At 42.6% G+C, this 21,202-nt stretch overlaps 1 long non-coding RNA gene across 2 annotated transcripts; it reads left to right on the top strand.

Annotated features, from left to right (window-relative positions):
* The first annotated feature begins 303 nt into the window (after positions 1 to 303).
* Positions 304 to 20,000, top strand: LOC121140184. 2 transcript variants are annotated; one of them, XR_005876991.1, is made up of 4 exons: positions 304 to 561; positions 13,642 to 13,753; positions 14,428 to 14,493; positions 19,552 to 20,000. It is a non-coding gene; the product is annotated as an uncharacterized LOC121140184 (long non-coding RNA). The 2 variants fall into 2 exon arrangements; XR_005876990.1 differs by having other exon boundaries at positions 307 to 561; positions 14,431 to 14,493.
* Positions 20,001 to 21,202: the final 1,202 nt, after the last annotated feature.

Below are 21,202 nucleotides of genomic sequence, written 5' to 3'. Positions count from 1 at the left end.
CAGTCGCAAAGACTTGTTGACCAAGGCTGGCATTGCCCTGACTCTTCTGGTCCGCTTGATGGCGAGCCTCTCTTCTTGATGTGGATACAGGTGCTGGAGTTTTCTCCCTCCTTTTGGCTTCACAGGAGGTTTATGATGAAGTTTCACTTTGCCACTTTATTCCAGAGGCTAAGAGGACTGGCGAGTGTTTGGGGGTTACCAAGTGGCCCAGAATCTCTCCTAACTCCCTTCAAAAGTCATTTCCTTCAAAGATCCCTTTCCCTGTCCACCCACACGGTTCAGTAGGGCTGGGTGTCTACTTGGCAGAAGGTAGATCAGGTTATCTGTTTAAGACCTAGGGCACCAGCCACGCATCATTTGTTGATTGCAGAGGAGAGACAAACTTCTTAGTAGAGTCAGGATCTCCTGGTGAAAGTCCTAAGCTGCGTAGACATGTTATAAGTTAAGACGGGGCTTCACTTCTCTCATCTGATTTACAACAGTCAGAGTTTGTACAGCTGAGAGGTGGCGGAGAGTGACACTGGGAGGCAGGCGCCACTGTGTGTTCTCATGTTCTGATGGGTAAGACTCATTTTCTTTCTGGGCTTCAGTTCTCTTTTCTGCAAAGAGAAGTGGCTGAAGAAGGTGGGCTCTGGAAGGATAATGTGTTCATCTAGAACTGGGGTGTATTGTTTGAGGGCTCTGTGGGTGCATTATCCATAGGAAAAAAGTGAACCAGGAATAAAGAGGTGAAGAGTGGACTAGGGTGTGTGGGAAACCCAGTAAGAAAAGACAGTGTTGGAGTGAGGGCTGGATGGCCGTGTGCATGTTAATCATTTCAAAAAGAGCGCAGACTTCCCGTTCACTTTGCTGTCTGAAGTTCCTCTTTGTGTGTCCTCTTTAGTGCCTGAAAATGCTGAGTGGGGGGAATACTCGACGCTGTAGACACGGCTTGTTGAGATTTTCAGTGCAGACACATCAGCTGTTAGTGGTTTTCTCCAAAGTTGAAGGTTATAATTTTTCTATACTTCTTAAGATATAATGGTCTCTTGGAATGTGCCAGTAAATTAGTCATACTGTGTCCCGAGAATTGGTCTCTGTAATACATCCTGGTCTCTGAAAAAGAGCTACAGTTGTATAATGGATTTCAGAAGTCTCCAAAGCTGGTTCAACTAACATATTTGTTAGTCTAATAAATGATATTGCTCTTGTCAGGATTTTTCCATATAGCACAATTTAATAGAGGAATCAATAGTTTCTCAGACATGACAAAAGGGTCTGGGTGTGCTTTGATGGGAGACACAAAGCCTCTTGTTGTTCTAATGAAGCCAAAATGGAAAAAAAAGGTTTTTTTTTTGTCTTTCAAGTGTATTTTTATGAAGCTAAAATATACGTACCACTTTCTCTAGGAAAATGTTTGTCTCTCAATATTTGCTCCTACAGTGTCTTTTTACTCTGTTATTACACATGAATATGCATTTTCTATTCTTCCTACTTCCCTTTGTTTGATGAGCTGTCAGAAGTGCATACCACTTCAGGGGAAACAAAACAAAACAACAAAATACTCTGGAGTCTTCAGACATGTTTAGCCAGTGGGTCTATAAACATTTTTGTCAAATGCTATCACTTACCCACATTTCTCATCAGGTCATCTTTAAAGTATCTACAGAAGTTTTGTATAATGGGAGGGCATCTCCTCCAGTAATTGCCCTGAGAATGTCTTATGCTCTTGTACCATGTCCATTGACCTCTGATGCCATCTCAGTACCCGAGTTGACTTAAGTTAATGGGTTTAACATCTCCTTGGGCATTGCTGAAGCCACTTGGAAGGAACTTGCTGTGACACTGAGATTATTAGGACAGCTGTGTGTCTCCTCCTCAGCCAAACTGCTTTTGCCAGGGAGTGTGTTTTCTGGAGGGCGTGTGACTTTCACTGGCTGAAACTGTCCCAGTACTAATCTTCAGATGTGAATCCAAGATGGGTTAGAAAACAACTGTTGGCTACAAATCTCCCTAAACTGATGAGAGGCTGCCCTTTGAAAAGTGACTAAAATAATTGAAATCACTAGCATCGATTCTTAAGTCAGGAAGGGTCTCAAATGCTTCCTGTGTAGAACACAAGGACACAGGCAGTTTGGGGGAGCAGAAAGCCCCTGGAGAGGTTGCTCTCCATGCAGACAGAGCACTCATACACACCTTGAGCAGCGCTGTTATTGAGCAAGCCTGGGAACTGAATTGTTTCAGAGTTTGTTGTGAAGGTGGCTGTTTTCAGATCTCAAGACCCCAACTCTCACACAGATGGACTTACAGGACTAATTGCTGTGGCTAGACTTTGAACTTACTTAGTTTTAATTTTGTTGTTTTCATTCCTAGCAAAGATGCCAAGCATAGGTTATAACTCCAAAAAGTGCAGCTTTATCCTACATGCTGTTGCACTATTTGGACTAGGATAATTTAACGGTTTTATCAGTATGAAATGATCACCATGCAAGAATTCTCTTGCCCTCTCCATTGATGGGTTGTTTGAATGAATTGTATAAATTAGAAAATTCATTATTGCCTTGGTGGTAGGAAGGGAATATAAATTAAATCTTTGGAAAAAGGTAAGACCTTTTCCTTTCTGTTTTACTGATGGTCTGGATAATTAAGACTGCCATTGATAGGGGATGTCCTTTTGTATGCTGTCAATATATGTTTCTCTTATTGGTTGATGAATAGAGCTGTTTCGGCCAATGGGCAGGCAGGATGTAGCCAGACAGGAAGAATAGGGAGGGCTACAAGACTAGGAGAATTCTGGAAAGAGGAATTCAGAGAGTCAACAGAGAGATGCCATGTAGTTACTGGAAAGATAGGATGCCTGGGCGTTCTCTGGTAAACCAAGACTATGTGGAGATATACAGGTTAACAATTAAGACAGATAGCCAATAAGAGCCTGAACAATAGGAAAAACAGTTTATAATTAATATAAGCCTCTGTGTGTTTATTTGGGACTGAAGGGTGGCAGGACTGGGCTGGACAGAAACTTCTGCCAACGTGCCATTGTCTATAGCTATCTGGGAGGAAGGGGAGAGGCTGACATGAAAATCCCCTTCAAGTGATCCTGATGTAATCTCAAGTTGAGAGTCATTGCTTTGGAACAGGGTTCACAAACTCAAATGCCTCCATGGACTGGGAGGGCTGGGGACAGGTGGCAGACACAGCGGGGTCCTGGAGCCCTTTCTTTGCAGAGGACAGCCCTTCTTCCTCTCCTTTTTTGTCATTGAGGAACACTACGTAGTGTGGTCAGAGCACCTGGATTTGAAGTCAAACAAGATATACCTGTGGGTACTCAGTCTATAACTCAAGGTACTTTCCCTAAGATTCTATTAGGCATGTAAACTTACCACCTGACTTTGTTCTCTAGAGAGATGATTCCATGAGACATAAGGGCACCAGAGAAAACACTAGTGTCTAATTTTTAGAGTGGTTAGTTTAAACATACAAGGCTCCAGCTTGTGTACATCCAGATTTCAACATAAGAACTGTCCTTGGTACGCCATGCTTCTCTGGAAGTAGGGTGCATTTCAGCTTTTAGTGCAAGGAGTTAGGAAGAAAGGGGATGGGAAAAAGCCCTGTAGAAGAGTAGCTACAACAGAACATTCAGAACTAATCACTGAAACTTCCAGGATATGTTCTTCAGTTACTGGATCTCAACTATTCAGGCCTGACTAGGCTTATTTCATTCCTATGCATTTAGATGGCTGAGAAATGGTTGAAAAGAGTTTTTTATAGTTTTTAATTTTATTTACTTTTTATTTTTTGATATTATAATATAATTACACAATTTTCCTTCCTTTTACTCTTTCCAAACCTTCCCATGTACCTGCTTCTTGCTCTCTTCCAAATTCATGGCCTCTTTTCCATTAGTTAGTGTTATATACATATACATGTATGTATGTGCATACATGTATTCCTAAGTGCACATATATAACTTGCTCAATCTGAACAGTGTTATTTGTACGTATGTTTTCAGGGCTGGGCATTTGGTATTAGTAGCCAGTTGGTGTGCTCTCCCTGGGGAAGACTATTTCTCCTTCTCTAAGCAGTCCTTGGTTGTCTATAGTTCTTTGTGGAGGGTTGAGGTCTCCTGGGCTTTCCCCTGTCCATGTTAGCATGTCTATTGCTGTTGTCTCTGTGTGGCTTAAGTGCAGGCCTTCATGCTGGTGAAACTTCATGGGTGTAGCCTCTCTCATCACTAAGAGACACAATCTCACAGCAAACTCTGATCCACTGGTTCTTATAATCTTTCTGCCCCCTCTTCCAAAATACTTCCTGACTTTAGATGTGGGAGTAGATATATCTGCTGGGACTGGGTTTCACAACTCTGCATTATTTTTAGCAGTTATGGTTTTCTGTAATGGTGTGTTTTAAAGAGAAGTTTCCTTGATGAAGGCTGAGGACCACACTTAGGCTAGACCCTGGATATGGGTGTGCAGGACTGGTGTATGGAACCCTGAGGTGCTGGAGAGTTTTGGGGCTCCCCTTGGACCCCTGACTTTGCATTTAGCCTCTCAGAACTTCCACTGCTGTTCACACACCCAATCCTACCTGCCCATTTAGCTGGGGGAGACAGAATCTGCCCATATACGTGCCATCTTGAGAGCATTTCTTCCGGCGTCTTTGCTGGTTACTTTATAGTTGTCTGAAGCTACCCATAGGATGGACTGGCCTAAAAGGACAGAACACAATGTTGGTTCTATCATAACCACAGATCATTCCCATTATACACTGAATTTTGGGTTTTGTGGTCTCTGACGATATGATTTGGTATGTGCTGGCAGGTTGACAGTGGAAAAATTTCCAGGAATGGAATGCAAGGCTGTCACTATTACTCCTGGAACATAAATACAGCATAATGGCCAGAGGCACTTCCTCATGGTCTACAGTGGTATATAGGAAATAGGATTCATCTAAATCATACACATCTGGCTAATAAGAAAGTGGTATTACATTTCATTTGTACTACTTCTCCTTGTGTGTTTTCTGCTTCTTGGTCCCTAGGGAAATGGTAGAATTGTATTTCCTTGGATCTCTAGCCAAATATCATCTAATTTTTTCTTAACCAAGAATATAGCTTTAAAAAACAGATATACGGAAGAGATCTACAATTGGGAAAGGACGAAAGGAAGCTGCAGTTGAGAGAGCAGACATATAAATCTTTGTACTCTGGGAAGGAACCAAGGGAAGGATAGGAACAGACAGGGATTCAATTAAGTGAACAACTTAGAAAGGGAAAAACATTGTGGAAATAGCGAAGAAAATTTTTGGATTCCAAGTTAAGTCTTGGTATGAGTTTGAAATGTTTCAATCTGTTCTGTATGAGCCAAAAATAGTTTCCAAAGGAGAAAGTTGTGGGGTCCTTGAAGTTGACCTTGGCCTCGGCTTACCACCCCTGCTCTGGGTATATAGGTAGACCCAACTCAGATGGTGCTTCCACAAGGGTGGCTGCTTGTCCATGGAATAAAAATCCTAACTTTGGTCCATGCCCTATTACCTAGCATGCCAGAGTTCATGTCCTTTTATTCCCACCTACAAATGGTTCATCATTTCTAACCATATTAACTCAATTCTAGCTGTGCTAGCCAAGAGTTTTATTGATAAAACCGGAAGTGATACTTACTTTGTGAAATATCATTAATCAAATAGGATGGTATGTCTAAAAATGCTTTTCAAGTTGTAAAATGGCATCAAGATTAAGGAGGTATTATTTAATATGTGCTATGAGGACAAAGGTCTTGGAAACTTTCTGGTCTAACCAAGGCTGTAATCCAATCCCCAGAGTTCAGCAGGCAGGCTGCAACATTGTCTTGCTACAGTGAATGCTAGCGATCAGTCAGACACGGTCAAACCTTTGCTTTACCAACAAGCCTTTGAGAGCCTTGACTTTCTTGTTGATAACGAAAGTAATAGCTACCTCATAGAGTGCTTGTGTGGATCAAATGAGATATAATACAGAAGACAGTGTTTAAGCGGCAAGGTTCCTGATGCACATCTAGTAAATGCAGATTTTACTTGCTGAACAATATTCAAGGATGGTGTTATTTCCAAGGCATATGCAGAATAGAAGAGAATGTCTGAGATACTGTTAACTATATTTGGACCATCTTGGTTCTTAAAATAAATGTGAAAAAGACAGAATTCAAGTCCTAGTGTATAAGCAGAAGCTAGCTAAGAGCTGTTTTTCTTCACTTATCCCCATGTATCAGCCACCATGTTATTCCTGTTGGAAAAAAAACCATTCTCCCTTCACTGCCCTAATTTACAATGTAAATACTCCTGTGTAAGAAACATTATTAGCCATTAGTTCTCTCTGATACCAATGTTTGAGCTTGAGTTAGAGGGATACTGATGGAGTAAGGTCAGAGCTTAATATCAGCCAATAAGGAGATGATTCATTAGTTGTATTCCTTGTCATCACTAAATTGCCAGTCAATTTTACTATACCGGGTTTCACATGTGTGCAATGTCTGACACAGTTGCCCTTAGTGTTGGAATAGATGGCTAGCTTTGGATTGAGTACCAAATGAAGTAACTGACTTGCATTTAGGTTTCAGGTTATTTGAAAATAAACAAACACAAAACCATCTGCTTTATTCTTGAGGATATACAATTCAATTATTTCAACTCAAACATGTGTTTGATGGCACTCACTGTACTTTATTGCATTAAACTGGTTGATACAAAGCCCTGGCAGTGGAATATAAGACTTAGCAGGACTGCTTTGAAAAGGACACAAAGTGGAAGGATGCAACTGTGTCCTGTCTCACAGGTGAGCTTGGCTCATGACCAATGTGTATGTTTTTTCATAGTTCTGGAGGATGTGGTGGTGGGAGATGTCATTGTATAAATATGTCTCTCTTATTGGTTGTTGAATAAAGCACTGTTGGCCAATAGGGAAGCAAGATAGATGGGACTAGGAGGATTCTGGGGAATGTAGAGAAGGGAGTGGTCGTCATGTGATTTCCAGGAAGAGGGGACGCAAGTCTGCGTTCTCGGTAAGATAAGACCTTATAAAAATATATATTAGTAATTATGGGTCAATAATTAAGTCAGAGCTAGCTAATGAGAAACAATGACAAATGGCCAACAGCTTCATAATTAATATAGCTTCCTGTGTGTTCATTTGGGACTGACGCAAGGCCGGCAGGAAGACTACACGTTACAATGTGGAGCCTAAGAAAAGATACTGGGACACTGGGAGTCTGAAGGGACTTAATCCTCACATTGTGGAAGGAGCTATGGAAAAGCTAGCAATCTCCTCAAGGAGGTCACCAGATCCATTCTTGAGGATTCTGCCTAATACTCTGCCAGATGTCCTGTTGTCTGAAATCATCATCTCTTGTGGAATATGATTCAATATTGAATTTGGAGGAGCACAAGGATTCAACTATGGGTATGACATCAGTGATGCTCCAGAACCCAGAATTCAATAAGAGAGAGGAAGGAGGAGGGGGAAGAAGAAGAGGAGGAGGAGAAGCAGCAGCAGCAGCAGCAGCAGCAGCAGCAGCATGATGTTTCTAAAGACCCAGGTCCAGGAAGTATTGAGGGTTCAGCAAATCAATCAATCAATTAATTAATTAATTTTGTCTACTTAAAAGCTTTTTTAAACAAGTTTAACCCTCCACCCTCAAACATAACAGTATCTTTCATATAGCACCCTTGCAAGTGTTCAGTGTTTGCTATGGTCTGAATATTTGAGTCTCTCCTTAAATTATTATATTAAAGTTTCAGCCCACAAGGCGATACCATTAGGAGATGAGAGCTTTTCGGGAAAAGTAAACCATGAGAACAGAGGCCTCATGACTGGAGTTAGTGCCATTATAAAAGGCTGCAGAGGACGAGCTAACTATTGCCACTGTGTAAGAAAAAGGCACCACTGAGTCTACTGTGAGAAACACCCTCTTTTCCTTTCCTTTTTTGGGGGGGTAGGTGTGGAGTCTCTCTGTGCTTCCTACACTGGTCTTGTCCTCCTGATTTCAAGTGCTTCTTCTATGTTAGTGCCTGCATGAATACATGTGTGCCATTGTGTGCTTGGGGCCTGCTGAGGCCCGGAGAGGGTATCAGCTCCCCTAGAATTGGAGTTACAGGCAGCTGTGAGCTGCCATGGGAATTGGTACTGGGAATTGAACCCAGATCCTCTGCTGGAGCTGCAAGTGCTCTATCCACTGAGCCATCTCTCCGGCTGCTCCCACCCCACCCCCACCAGCTTTTGGTATCAGTCTGGTGCAACAACATATTACTTTATTTGATTAATCGCTGATTGAATTGGGGATTGAACCTAGGGCTTTTAACACGGCAGGCAAGCTCTGAAACCCTGAACTCTATCCCAAGCCTCCTTTGTACTTGTGTTTGTTTTGATTTTGAGACAGGCTCTTGCTAAGTTGCCAGGTGGTCTTGAATTTAATCTATATTGCTGGCTGACCTGAACCTATGATCTTCTTGCCTTCATCCCCCTGAGTATGTGGGAATGTATCCTGTGCCAACTGGCCAGGCTCCTTTTAATGTGCAGAGTAGATGGGCAGGGGAGATGAGCTGACTTTGGATCCTTCTCTTGTATCCAGTTACCTCAGCCCATGTGCCTTGGATGCCACGACTTCTTCCATGCCAGACATTGCCTTTGACCATGAAAGATGTCTTAGTCAGGGTTTCTATTGCTGTGATGAAACACCATGAACAAAAAGAAAGTTTGTTTGGCTTACACTTCCACATCCTGTCAGGACAGGAACTCAAACAGAGCAGAGACGAAGAATCAGGAGCTGATGCAGAGGCCATTAAGGGATGCTACTTACTGGCTTGCTCCTCAGTCTGCTGTGTTACAGCACCCAGAACCACCAGCCCAGAGATGGCCCCACCCATAATTGGCTGGGCCCTCCCACATCAGTCACTAATTAAGAAAATGCCCCACAGCCAGACCTTACGGAGGCATTTTCTCTTTTGAGGTTCCCTCCTTTCAGATAACTCCAGCTTGTGTCAAGTTGACAATCCGTCACAAATGACGAGTCCTTTTGACCTCTTTTGGTCTTATCCACATAACCTGGCCTGTGCTGAGGACACAGCTCATATGTGTCGGTCTGAGTCCACTGCTGAGGACACATGGCTGCCACACATGCTGTCCCACTCTGCCCCTTGTTCACTTCCTCTCTGCACCCTTCCAGCTTCTACCCATCTTACAACGGCTACTTCAAGTTCCTTTCCCTTCCAGGAATATTTCTTTCCCTACTGAACACATCATATGCATTGACCAAGCTATTCCTCCTTTACCAAGACTGTCAAGTGAATGACCAGAAAATACTAGTTATCTTTTTATAAAGTGGCAGGCAAATAGTAACAGTGGTGGTCTCTGGCATCAGCATGCATTTCCACACTATAGCCTCAAGAAGAATCATAAGAGTTTAATATAATAAGTAGCATCTTTGCTATTAAGGGTGAAGTCTGCTGAAACTGTGTTTCCTAGAAATGACAGAGGAGCTACATTCATGTTCCAACATGGCTGCCTAAATGAGACCTGAAGAAGGATGACCTCAATAGCTGTGCTAATACTCCTTCCTTTGATGATGAACAGCAGAATGGAGGTGTACGCCAAATAAACTCTTTCCTCTCCATCGCTCTTCTTAGTCATGGTGTTTCCACGCAGCAATAGAAACCATAACTGAGACATCTTTTAAGGGGGATTTCAAATGTAATGTCTGGCATGGAAGAAGCCACGAAATCTGAGGCACATGGGCTGAGGTAACTGGAAATGAGAAGGATGTCCTGGGTGCCAAGTCTACTCAATCAGTGAGGGGCCGCTTGCTTATTCTGCGACACGCAGGTACATTTGGACACCTTTGTCTTCTCATCTGTGAGAACAATGCTATCTGGTAATTTTAGAGCATGGGGTTCCCTAGATTACACATCCCAAGACTCAGCCAAGTGGCTAAAGAACTAATTTGAAAGAAGATAAAAAATGACACCTCTAAAATAGACCCCATTACACAATTCAGGTTGTTTTGTTCTAAGAATTAGAAGCCATGATCTATGGTTTGAGGATAACTCAGGGAACAATTTAAGTCTAACAGCTTCCAATAAATTTACAACAGCCTTTCCCCATTTCAACTCTCCGATTTTTAGTCTATAAACTTGCTTCTGTTTCTAAAGAAATTCAGCCTAAATTCCTTGAGGGTCTGACCCTTTCTGAGTCTTAGTTTATGTTCTTTTGTTCTTGTACTTGACATTATCTCAAATAGTCTTGTAAAGTCTTGCTTCTGTTCCCTTCAGAATTTTATATCCCTCAATGAGGCATTTCCCTCCCTCTTCATCCAGAAAAATAGCTGCATTGCTTTGGTAACTTTTCTTTTATTAATATAGATAAAGCCTTCATGTTTTTAAAATGAAACAGGTCACCTTCTCTTGTAGCTCTGTTGTGAACAAAATAAGCTAAAGCAAAGTTATTTGAGCAAAGGGAACATTTGACTGGGCTGGCTTAGCCCTGAGAACAGTGACTGGAATCTTCATAGGATAGCCTCTGAAAGAGAACCTGATGGTGTGGTCTTGGGGAGAATCAGGGATCTTGATAGGTACAAAGGTGGCCTATTCAACAAGTGGGAAGTTATGCTAGCTACTGGAAACCTAGGCAACTACCCATTGCTAGTGAGGTCATGGAGGTTGGAGGAGAACCTACAACCACCTTACTATACTAGCATAATCCCTGAGTTCTAAATATTTGTTCTTGTAACCACATATTAGTGTAGTTCTCATCTTTCATTAAAGAAACTTCTCTTTGCCACAAATGGGGACCAATACAGGAAACCACACTAATTAAAATGCAGAGAACAAGTGATCATGTGGTGTTCCACCTCAACTGATAGACCTACAATATGACTCCTGTATCAAAGACCATTTCAAAAGAGGGGTGTACTGTGACATATTTGTACACTGTGTGAAGATACATTGCTGTGATTGGTTTAATAAAGATCTGAATGGCCAATAGGCAGGTAGGAGGTATAGGCTGGACTTCTGGGCAGAGAGAGGAAGTAGGAGGAGATAATGGAGGCTTAGAGGAGATGCCAATGAGATACGGAGGGAGTTGGACATACAGATTGAAAGAAAGGTGAAAAGCCACATGGTAAAATGTAGATTTAAAGAAATGGGTTGATTTAAGTAAAAAGAGCTAGTTAGGAGTAAGCCTAAGCTAAGGCTGAGCTTTCATAATTAATAAGAAGTCTCTGTGCCCTCACTTGGTGACTGGCTGTTAGGATAGAAAAAGACTTGTTACAGGTCGGAAAAGATTATCAGAGTCAGAGGGATGAGAAATATGCCGTGAGATTGTGTTTCCCAGAAATAACAGACAAGCTACACCCACAATTCAGCATGACTGCCTGATCAAGATCTGAAGAAGGATGACACCAATAGTTGTGCTAACATGATGTTGGGAAATCTCACAGGGTCTCAACCCCAGACAAAGAAATACAGGAACTTAGGAATGGTAAGGGTGGGTAATCATCTCCAGGGAGGAGCACAAAGAGTGGTTATCCAATAACAATTGGTCAACCTTGAAAACATTTACATACAAGTAGCACTACACGGGTGGAGCGGGTTGTGTTTATATATTCCAGAACACGTGTGTGTGTGTGTGTGTGTGTGTGTGTTTGTGTGTGTGTGTGTGTACACAAAGTAAAAGAGAGCATGAATTTGAGTGCAAAGGGATACATGGGAGGGATTGGAGGGAGGGAAGACAGGGAAGGGTGAAAGAGATGCAGTTATAATTTACTTCAAAAACGTATTCTAAAAGGGGCCAGTGGGACAGGATGCGCTGTGTGACTGCTCTCCGAGGGCTTCTGTGCGGTATTACTGCTCTCTGACGCCATTCAAGCATGACTGCGCCGTGAGTCATCATCATTCTGTCTTTTCCTCGTTTGGCACTTGCTCACAGTCTCAGATGAAACAGGTATTGTTTCTGGTAGATGAGATGCTTGGAGCTTTTGGAAGTAGCAGCCGTCCATTAAGAAGTGTTTAAACACGGAATCTGCATGGATCAGGGCTAGGGCCTCTGCATATATGTGTGACTGGCAGCTTGGTGTTCTTGGATGCCAAACAGGAGGAGTGTGTATGTGTGTGGTTCTCTGATGCTTTTGCCTGCTCTTGGGATCCTTCCTCCTACTGACTTTGCCTCGTCCAGCCTTGATACGAGGGTTTGTTCTGGTCTTATTGTAACTTTTTATGCCATCTTTGGTTGATAATCCTGCTCTTTTCTGAAGTCAAATGGAGGAGGGATGACTCTGGGGAGAGATAAAGAGGGGGGGTGCAGCTGGGAGGAGTGGGGGAGGGGAAACTGTGGTCAAGATGTAATGTATGAGAGAAGAAACAAAAGTGTTTACGTAGTTTCTCACCCTTCCAAATGCTGCGACCCTTTGATACAATTCTTCATGTGGCAACCCCGAGTCATAAAATTACTTTAGTTGCTAATTCATAACTGTGATTTTGCCACTGTTGTGAACTATAATGTAAATATTATTAGAGATAGAGGTTTGCAAAGGGGTCACAACCCATTAGGCGGGGAACTGTTGGTTAGAGGGTCTTACCAGCAGAGGAACCAAATACTCCAAGAAGCAGCTCTTGCCTGTAGCAGTTTATGGTCTGGTGAAGAAGGCAGACAGACCACCATGATAGGCAGTCACGGTAGAGGACCAGCGATCCTCAAGGCCCTGAGGAAGAAGGCTGCCATATGCCCTGTTCTGTGGATGTGTCATGAGAGGCAGAGCAGAAAGCTACCTGATTCAGCCAGAGCCAGCACGCTTGGGAGGCAGGTAATGTTACAGTGGGAAGGAAGGGCAAGCGACCGCATTAGTTTCCAGTTTCTGCTTACCACATCGGTGTAAATCTAGTGGCTTAAATGTCACCTTCATTTCTGGATAACCAGAGTCGGTATGTGGAGTTGTGACAGGAGCTGATGAGAGAATCTGCCTCCTTACATCTTCTAGAAGTCCCCCGCGTGCCCTGGCTCCTGGCTCCTTCCTCTGTTTTCTTCTGGGAAAAGGGCTACATTTCCCCTACTACATGTTCTCCTCCGATGTTTCTGTTTCTTATCTCCTTAACGGGGACCCTTGATTCCAGCGCCCCCCCCCCCATGCGTGATTTCCCATGCCAAACTTCTGAGCTTTGCATGTACATCATTCCTTTTGTAGGTAAAGAGCCCTACAAGTTTTGGAGATTAAAGTGCAGACACGTGGGTGGGAGGCATTGCTCTGTGTCCCACAGTGAAGCAGAGGGCATCTGAGTAGGGGAAGAATCCCGATCTGAAGTTATCTGAATGCACTTTATCAGAGGAACAGTTCAAACGGAAACCGTTTTCCTTCCTATACATTAATCTGGATCTTGTGTTACACCTGAGAAACCTCATTAGTGGCCCCGTTCCAGTGAAGAAAAGAGCCCCAGTGTGACAGTTCCTGGTAAAGAGAAATACAAATTAGGCAGTGTTACTTCCCGTAACAAAGTTGCATGGAATTGTGCTCTGTGAAGTCCCGTGCTTCAGACAGCTCAGCCGGAATCAGCTTCATAGAAACGCTGCTGCTGCTGCTGCTGCTGGACTCACACACTCTGCTTGGGAACCCGCCTCAATTAATATCTCTCTCCCTCTCTCTTCAGATTTTCAGTTCAGAGTAATGTCAAGATACGTCTTGCCACCACTGTTCCCAGAACAGAGGCCAAACCGAGGAACCTCAGGCTACCCCTGAGTCATCACCGGCATACCCAACCGGTAAGCAGGGCATTTGGGGTTCTGCTGAGTCCTGTGCAGTGGTGGATCCTGCTGAAGGAAGGGTAGTGGGTGCTTGCTGTGTTGGGTGGGGCATAGATAAAGACTAGCCCTGACCCGTTGTACTCTGTTCTTGGTTAGCAGCAGTGGGCATAACTTTCTGTTGTTTTTTTTTTGACAGTAATAACTATTTTGTTTAAAATAGTTCTGATCATGGTTCACCCCCATCTATCCCCTAGATCCTCTCCACCTCCCCACACATCCAACTCCATGCCTTCTCTCTCTCTTTGGAAAACAAACAGGCAAATAAAAAAGCAAACAAGCCTGGAAAAAAATCTGTGAAAAAGCACAAGAAACACATGTATACACATACCTGGTGTGGGTAAAACAAAATACAACAAAACAAAAAACCCAAAACATAAAATCAGAAAACATAATATATATGCAAAGACAGTAAGATGAAAGTGTGCAAACAAAGCCATATGAGTAAAAAAATAATACAAAACTCCATTGAGCTAGTTTTGTGTTGGCCTTCTACTGCTGGGCATGCGGCCAGTCCTTAAGTATAGTTTATATGGTATAAATTTCTTTTTTCCCCTTTTCTTTTATTACATTGTTTTTCCTTTCCCAATTAGTGCTGCCTCACGCTTAAAGAAAACTAACTCCTCCTCTCCCAGCAGCTATCAATTATGAATGACTCTTCAGTGAGAGCTGTGACTTCATTACTGCCTCGTTGCTCCATGGTAGGATTTTTTTCTTCCTTTTTTAAAATTTAAGTTAGAAACAAACTTGCTTCACATGTCAATCCCAGCTCCCTCTCTCTCCCTTCCTCCCCCATCCCCCCAGGCCTCCCAGTCCCCCACCCAACCCCTACTCTGATCCCCAGGGAGGGTGAGGCCCTCCATGGGGGATCTCCAGAGTCTGTCATTTCATCCAGGGCAGGGCCTAAGCCCTCCTCCAAGAGTCCAGGGTGAGAGAGCATCCCTCAATGTGGGATGGGCAGCCAAAGTCCATTTGTATGTCAGGGATAAATACTACACAAGGCCCCATAGATTGCTAGGCCTCCTCACTGACACCCACATTCAGAGCTCTTGATCAGTGTCATGCTGGCCTCCCAGCCATGAGTCTGGGGTCCAAGAGCTCCTGCTTGTTCAGGTCAACTGTTTCTGTGGGTTAAACCAGCCCAGTCTTGACCCCTTTGCTCATCAGTTCTCCCTTTCTGCTACTGGGTTTCAGGAATTCAGTTTAGTGTTTAGCTGTGGGTGTTTGCCTCTGCTTCCATCAGTCACTGAATGAAGGTTCTGTTTCTCAGACTCTCTAGCAGTGTGATTGTATGCTGGCAATCCTCTGATTCATGTCTAAAATCCAGATATGAGAGAGTACATACCATGTTTCTCTTTTTGTGACTGGGTTACCTCACTCAGGATGGTTTCTTCCAGTGACATCCATTTGCCTGCAAATTTCAAGATTCCATTGTTTTCTTCCACTGAATAGTACTCCATTGTGTGAATATACCACATTTTCTCTATCCACTCTTCAGTTGATGGACATCTAGGTTGCTTCCAGGTTCTGGCTATTACAAATAATGCTGCTATGAACATAGTGGAACAGACATCCTTGTTGTATGAATGGGCATCTTTTGGGTATATTCCTAAGAGTGTAATTGCTGAATCTTGTGGTAGACTGATTCCCATTTTCCTGTGGAATCACCATAGTGATTTCCAAAGTGGCTGTACGAGTTAGCACTCCCATCAGCAGTAGAAGTGTTCCCCTTTCTCCACATCCCTTCTAGCATAAACTGTCATTGGTGTTTTTGATTTTAGTCATTCTGACAGGAGTAAGATGGTATCTCAGAGTTGTTTTGATTTGCATTTCCCAGATGGCTAGGCATGTTGAGTACTTTCCTAAGTGTCTCTCAGCCATTTTAGGTATAACTTTCTTATTGTTAGAATTATAGACAGGGTTGATGACTAAGCTTTGATCAAACATGGTTGACAAACTGATTTTAATGCTCCTAACACACTTTTCTCTTATGTGTCCAGCATTTATAACATATTTAAATTAACATCATATTAGCAAAATTGAAGAACTAACTTTAAAATAAATGAAACTTCAGGCTTCATGAATTCTTAGTATAATATTTTAAGACAAGTTACACCATGTTTCACCAGTCCGTGTGTTTTCCAGCACCCTAAACTGGGGTGACCATCAACTTTTTCCATATTAATTGATTTACTCAGCAATGGTTATAATTGGTGTTGGGGACGTCCTGTTTGTGTAAGTAGGAAGCAGTGATTCCTTTGGCACTGCTTCTGATTTTTAGCATGTTTTGCTCCTAAGTTGGTGTGTTGCTGGCCTGTGCCCTTTCTCTAAGTTCTTAGAGTCTACAGCTGGTACAGTTGCATGGCCCTGGGGGTCTGGCTGTCACTTGTTCATGAACAGATGTAAACAGTCCCGTGGACACTGTTTGCTCAGCATTATCTGTGTGGGCAATGCTTCAGGCCCAGCGTGTCCTGCACAGACAGACAGAGAGTAGACAGAGGTCTGTTGAGTGTTTGTAGCTTGTGGGAAGTGGTTCTGAGAGTCAGGGGCTAGAGTGTCTGTCTCTGCTGCCAGGGGTTTGCACTTGTGTTTTCAGGATGAGGGGTCTGCTAGAGGATGTGGGTGAGGATTGCATGGTACACTATAGGGGTGGTGATAGGCTCCTAACTGTTGCTGTAGGAAAAGTTCTACGTCCTGTCAACAGTTACGAATATACGAGGGCAAAGCTCAGGAGCTGCAAAGGAGTCCAAACACCATCAGGCTTTCATCCCTTCTAGATTATCTCAGCAGTTGGAGGTTGTTTCTCTGCTGTGGGCTAGGATAGTAAGAGAGCCTGCCCTTCAGAACTGCAGTAGGAGTAAATGAGACAAAGCTGGTAAGCCACGAGAAATAGCGCAGGTCCTCCTAACAAATGAGTTCTCTTCCCCTTATATAAGGGCCCGTGTCTAAGGTAGTTTTGGGTTGTACCTTGACATAAGAGAGTCGTTTATTTTGCTGTTTTCACTTTGCAACAGCTGCCAACTAATTCGGTGGAGATTTGTGTCTCTACAACTGTGTTGAACGTATCAGTGACAACCCATGGACAGGTGGGTGGGGAGTTAACCAATATGGCAGTAGTGAGAGGTGGCTTTTTCTGCCCTACTTCCACTTTGGAGAAGTATTGATGTTTGAAAAACTTCCCTGGTACTCTTTGTCTTTAACTCTCTTTCCAGAGAATTTATGAAGCCTTCAGAAAAGGGAACTTTTTCATCTTTAAAAAATATTCCCTATAAAGATGGAGGCAGGATTGGTTTGGATGAAGGCCTGGGACAAAGATGTTCTGAATATATATATATATATATATACATATATATATATAATCTGTTCCACTGTAACTGCACAGACCTATATCTGTTGTTGATATAGGGCTTATCTGGTTCTCCCATTTTAATTTATGAGTGTAGACCTGCAGCCCTGGCTGTATGGTGTTGCTGGAGGTTTCTTATACAGGTGGTCTGTCTAGAAAAAGAGAAATCAAACCAATGAGTCCTGGAGAGGTGGGGTGATAAGACAACCAGATCCAGGATGGGGAAGGGAATAGAGCAGCTTAGGAAAGAATGAGTTGGGGGACATGGGACACAGGTCTTAAACTTGGGAGAGAGGTCAAGAGTAGCAGGTTCAAGTAGTAACTTGAAAGGTCCCTGAAAGGCTTATTTCATTTGAGGCAATCAAGGGTTCACTTAAATTCAACAAAGCTAAGACATTATAGTCACTCTGCACCTAACAGACACAAGCAAAAGATGTCATCCTAGGAGGTCAGGTAAGAAGAAAGGAAGTTCAGGTGAGCGAGGAAGAGAGTTCATTTGAGACTAAGGCGCAGTCTGATAAACAAAAGAAAGCAGGAAGAGGGTACTATCAAAGCAAGGGACAATGACCTCGATGAACACTGGCTCATGCTGTGCACCAGACACTGATTGGCACTGATCTTAGTGATACCCTCTAGAGAAGGTGCTGCTCTCTCTACTTTCCAAGTGACAAAACAAGGCACACATGGCTTGTAGCGCTTGCCCAAGGTCCACTGTGAGTGATGTCAGAGTCCACACTGAGACCCTGAACCCGGAATTCATGCTCTCTAGCACCCTGCTTTGCCGCCAAAATGTGAATCAGTCCTTAGGAAATGCACGGAGAAACCGAGGCTGTAGCATGGTAACTAATGGACATCAGGTGTCCTGGCCTGGGAAGCCAAATGGTGTGCCTGGGTAAATGCTTTCTTGCCGGAGACTGAGAGAACAATATTGGATCTTATACCAGAGAGAACAGGCAAGACTGACAGAGCATTCTTCCTAGACACCGGCTCCTGAAGTTGTGCGAGGCTTCTGAGCAGCCTGGTTGATGGTAGTTTGTACTTTCAGGGCTGGCATCCTCAGACAGATCTCCCCGGAAACATGTTTCCAGGACCCAGCTCTCTCTGTCCTCAAGGGAACTTTGTCTGTGAGGGCTAATCCCACAGTAAGCATTTCCTTTGCCAAGCTTGGCTCTCTCTATATTTACTAGAAGATGAAGCCTGTTAAAGCAGAGAAATAGTTTCTACACACTGGATCATTTGTCTTTAAGGCCATTTTCCACGACTTCTACTAAAGGAAAAGAGGGGTAAAATTCTTAAATTCTGGGCAAACCATTTTGCCATTTTCTGGGGACATTGATTATAGCTTATCTAACTTCATAACAGATCTATCTTATCTGCAAGAGACAATGTAGCATGAAAATGGGAAGGGATGCTGGGGGCTTGGGAAGAAGCATCATTCTATTTTTAGGTAATATTATGCATTACGGTGCAATTTTCCTCAAATACCTTAGGCTGACTGGGCAGAAGCTCTTACCAAGAAGACCAATGTTGTCACAGGTCCCAAGGAGTAAAGAAATAGCTCTCTGTGTTTAACTAGCTACACCTAACTATGAAAAAGGCCAACAAATCAAGAATTAGAACCCTTTAGTTGATATCTAAAAACTATGTAATTTTGCTTTTGTGGACATTTACTATTCTAATTTTAACTCTTAATATTAGATTTCAGTGAGAGGAATAGGACAACATCATCACCAATGTCTTTTAATAGCAGTTTGGTGCCATGTTATCTTCCTGACCTTGGTTTCTTGTCTTTAGTGTCCTTATAGATTCACTGACCTCTAGATTGATTGTGATTATTCATTGGTATTTCTTTGTGGTCCTGACAATTATTCTAAATGTAGTTTGAGTCTATGGGATGAGAGAGTTTAAGATCAGAGTTGCTATTTCCTCCTGCTAAAGTACACCTATAACTGGAAAGGGCCCCCTTTATCTCTCAGAAAATTCCATTTTCCTGAAAGTTTATTTTGTCTGCTGTTAACAGAGGCACTTAAACTTTCATTGCAGTTGCTAATTTAGTTCAGCTTGCACATCTTTCCCCGTCCTTTTAACCTTGGGTGAACTAAGGGAAGACTTCTTTTTATTCTGCTGATCTAAGACTCATTGAGTAAACCTGAGTCTGCGGATCCGTGTCTTTCACCAGCTTAAAACCCTCAGTCATCGTCTCAGGGAGTCTCTCTCTCTCTTCCTTCTCAGCTGACTTGCCCGTCCCACCCCCACAACCAATCACAAACAGTTTCTTAAATCACTTTACAAGTCAGTATTTATCAAAGTCTACAGTTAATCAGCTTTCTAAACCTTCTCTCAAACAATATAAAAATAAAATGCCTTTGTCATCTATGACTTATGTACTATTTGTTTCTACTTTTTCTTGCAGGTTTGTCCAGTCCACAGTCTTGGTGCCACATGTATCCAGGGGTAGCTGTGAATGCCGCCAAATACAAAAACGTAGACTTGCTCAAAACCTGAGGATATCACTGGTGATTTTTTTGTTGTCATTGTAGCTTCACTGCTTAGTTCTTCAGTGTGAACTTTGCACAGGACAACAGTTGTGTTGCAGTATCAAAGGTTGCATAGGCACTCTAGAGCGTTGGACTGAATTCTGGATGCTTTGACTCCACTCTGCTGTTGGCACTTGGGTACTCCCATGTCCAAGCATTGGCAGCTTTAACCGCAGAACTGAGCATTCCCTGGGAATTGTCCTCTGATGAAAAGAATGGCTTCACCCATCTCTCAGCTTGGTCTGCATGTGTGTGAATGTGAGGAGATAAAGGTTCCCTACAAAACAAAACAAAACAGAATAAAACAAAAATTCTTTTCCTTAAAGATGGACTAACTGTGGTGCCTAGCATTCCAGAGTTCTTTGTGAGGTAGATGATGCCTTTGACTGCACACTCTCACATTCTCTCAACTTCTTTTTCTGACAACCAGCTTCCTGTGCTTCTCAGGAAGGAGCCTTCCAGAGCATTCTTCCAAACACCTGCTATATGCACACATAGATCGAGGATCTACAGCCAATAACCATTTAGACATAACTATGTGTTTGTCATTTTCTTTGCTAGCAATTTCTTTTGTATCTGGGATCATCTTCCTTCTGCTTGGACTATATCTCCCAGAATTTCTTTGTGATAGAATGTATTAGATAAAAGTCTTAACTTTCCTTTCATATGAAAGACAACTTTAATAAATATGCAATTATAGGCTGACAATTGTTTTCTTGTAGCTCACTGAAGATATTATTCTATTATTCTAGTATAATCTAATTGCCATTGTTTGCATTGTACACTTAACTGTCAAATGAATTATCATCCCTTTGAAATCTAAAGTCTTTCTTTGGTTACTTTTTATATATAAGAAATATATAACATATATTCTAATATGTTAATGTTGCCTATCAAATGTTTAATTTCAATTGTTTTACTGTAAAGAAAGCATTATGTGCTTAAAAATCTGACTGACAGTGGGTAGTGGTGATACATGCCTTTAATCCTAGCACTCAGGGGGCAGAGGCAGGCGGATCTCTTTGAGTTCAAGGTCTGGTCTACAAAGCTACACAGAAAAACACTGTCTTGAAAGACACAACAAAACAAAAAGTCTGACTATTGTATGTGTACATTGATGTGCAGGTGCCTGTGCACATGTGTTCATGTCTTTGTCAAGATCAAAGGGCAACCTCAACCTCAGGTAATTCCTAGGAGCTGTCTAGCTTCTTCTTCTTCTTCTTCTTCTTCTTCTTCTTCTTCTTCTTCTTCTTCTTCTTCTTCTTCTTCTTCTTCTTCTTCTTCTTCTTCTTCTTCTTCTTCTTCTGAGGCAGTCTCTTACTGGGACCCAGTAGACAAAGCTAGTTGGCCACCAGCCCCTGGGGTCTTCTCTTCCTGCCTCCACTACTGGGATAACAAATGTATGCTATCATGTCTGGGTTTCTTTGTGGATGTTAGGTCCCTAACTCAACTTCTCATGCCAACTGAACCATCTCCCCAGTCACTTGTGGCTGCTGCTGCTGTTGCTTATCTGTTTTTTTTTTTGAA

This window comes from Mesocricetus auratus, unplaced genomic scaffold, assembly GCF_017639785.1.
Source record: "Mesocricetus auratus isolate SY011 unplaced genomic scaffold, BCM_Maur_2.0 Super-Scaffold_100004, whole genome shotgun sequence".
In the NCBI taxonomy this organism is placed as follows: Eukaryota; Metazoa; Chordata; class Mammalia; order Rodentia; family Cricetidae; genus Mesocricetus; species Mesocricetus auratus.
Note: the sequence above shows the minus strand (reverse complement) of the source record. Positions and strands in the feature narration are given on the sequence as shown.